Source organism: Tenrec ecaudatus, chromosome 16 (assembly GCF_050624435.1).
Source record: "Tenrec ecaudatus isolate mTenEca1 chromosome 16, mTenEca1.hap1, whole genome shotgun sequence".
NCBI lineage: Eukaryota > Metazoa > Chordata > Mammalia > Afrosoricida > Tenrecidae > Tenrec > Tenrec ecaudatus.
The window spans coordinates 16864309-16866000 of NC_134545.1; the positions used below are offsets into that span (position 1 = coordinate 16864309).

Genomic DNA, 1692 nt, shown 5'->3' on the forward strand with positions numbered 1-1692 from the left:
GAGCATGGACAGAGCGTACACTCCAGAACCAGTCAGTTAGGGGCCAAACCCCAGCACTGCTTCTAGCGCTGCTGTGCCACCTGATCCTCGCCCCAGGACTGGGTTTCCTCATCTCTGGCACGGGGACCATAGCTCTGCCCCCCTGAGGTTCGGGGACAGTTTCAGCCCTGTTGGGTGGTGACCCATCAAAGTGTTCAATGCATGCCTGGGCCTAGTCTCCTAGAACCACCCAGACTCCAGGCTGGACATGCCTCTGAGGGAAGAGCCAAGTCTGACTATTTCCCCGAGTCTGAGGCGGGAGGTGCAATCTCTTGTCAATTTGTGAAGGGGTGGAGTTTAGCCTGTCAATCAGATCGATGCTAAGGAGATAAGTAGATGTCTGGACGCGGGACAGACACTCCCTGCGAGACATTCCTGCTGACAAGAGGCTAGAGCTAGGCTAGAGCCCTGGAGCTGGAGGAGCCACGTGGAGACCCCTGCCAGCACTGAGATGCTACTGTCACTGGATCCACAAGACTTTCCACCCACTGGCCTGTGATCTCCCTGCATTCCGCATCGTTGCATGTGCTGTGTGAGCCTGAAGAAGAATTTATAGATTGGTATCAGGCATATGGGCTAATATCGGACTTCTGGATTTGATCTGGACTGGGTGGCATGTTTTCTTAATATACTATTACTCTTCATATAAAACTCTTTCTTGTGCTCGCTTCGGCAGCACATATACTAAAATTGGAACGATACAGAGAAGATTAGCATGGCCCCTGCGCAAGGATGACACGCAAATTCGTGAAGCGTTCCATTTAAAAAACAAAACAAAAAAAACAACAAAAAAAACCTCTTTCTTACACACATAGGTGAATTTATTAATTTGTTTCACTAGTCGACCCAGACTAACACACTGAGCTTCCTTGTATTGCCTCATCTAAGGCCCTGGTGGCCTAGTGGTTATGCATTGAGCTTGTAACCTCAAGGTCAGTAGTTCAAAACAACCTGCCACTCCACAGGAGAAAGATACGGCTTTCTACTCGGTAAAGATTTACAGCCTGTTCTGCAGGGTTGCTGTGAGTCAGCATCAGTTGGATAGCAGTGAGAAGGTTCTCAGCAGTGCCATCATGTACTTAATGACTATCGTGTTTTAGATGAGGAAACTGAGGCTCAGAGAGGCTCTGAGACATGCAAGGTCACACAGCTGCACAGAGACAAGGACAGCGTTTGTTTCTCATCTCAAAGTTCTTTCTATTTGACTGAGGGTTTTCTTCCGGTGGACTAAAGCTTCTGCCAGATGGAGGGAGAGAGGGAAGGAGAGTGGGGAGGGCTGGTTTTGTCTAGTCTCATCTAGAATCTGTGGGGAGGAGCTTCTTGTACTTAACTCTGACCCAGGTCCTGTGCCCTGCCCTGCCCCTCCCGTGGCTCTCAGGCCAGCCAGTCCTGTTTACTGCTGCCCCCATCGCTGCTGGAGGACACATCAGTGATCAGTCCTCCAGATCATCCGAGCTTTGTCCCTGGCTCAAGTCAGATCCGATTACCCTGTCCCCAGGAGGACTGTCCACCCCCCAGCCCCGGCATCCCAGGCCAGTGGAGTCAGCACTGGGGGGGGGGCAGAGGGGCAGGGGGGCCATGAGAAAGGACCCCAGGACGGCTGTTTCTGTGTGTGGCATACTCTCCAGGACACTGTCCACGGTCATTCTATGT

At 51.6% G+C, this 1692-nt stretch overlaps 1 non-coding gene across 1 annotated transcript; it reads left to right on the forward strand.

Moving 5' to 3' along the window:
- Positions 1–699: 699 nt before the first annotated feature.
- Positions 700–806, forward strand: LOC142429985 (U6 spliceosomal RNA). The gene has a single exon (XR_012780479.1). It is a non-coding gene; the product is annotated as a U6 spliceosomal RNA (small nuclear RNA).
- The last annotated feature ends 886 nt before the right edge of the window (positions 807–1692 follow it).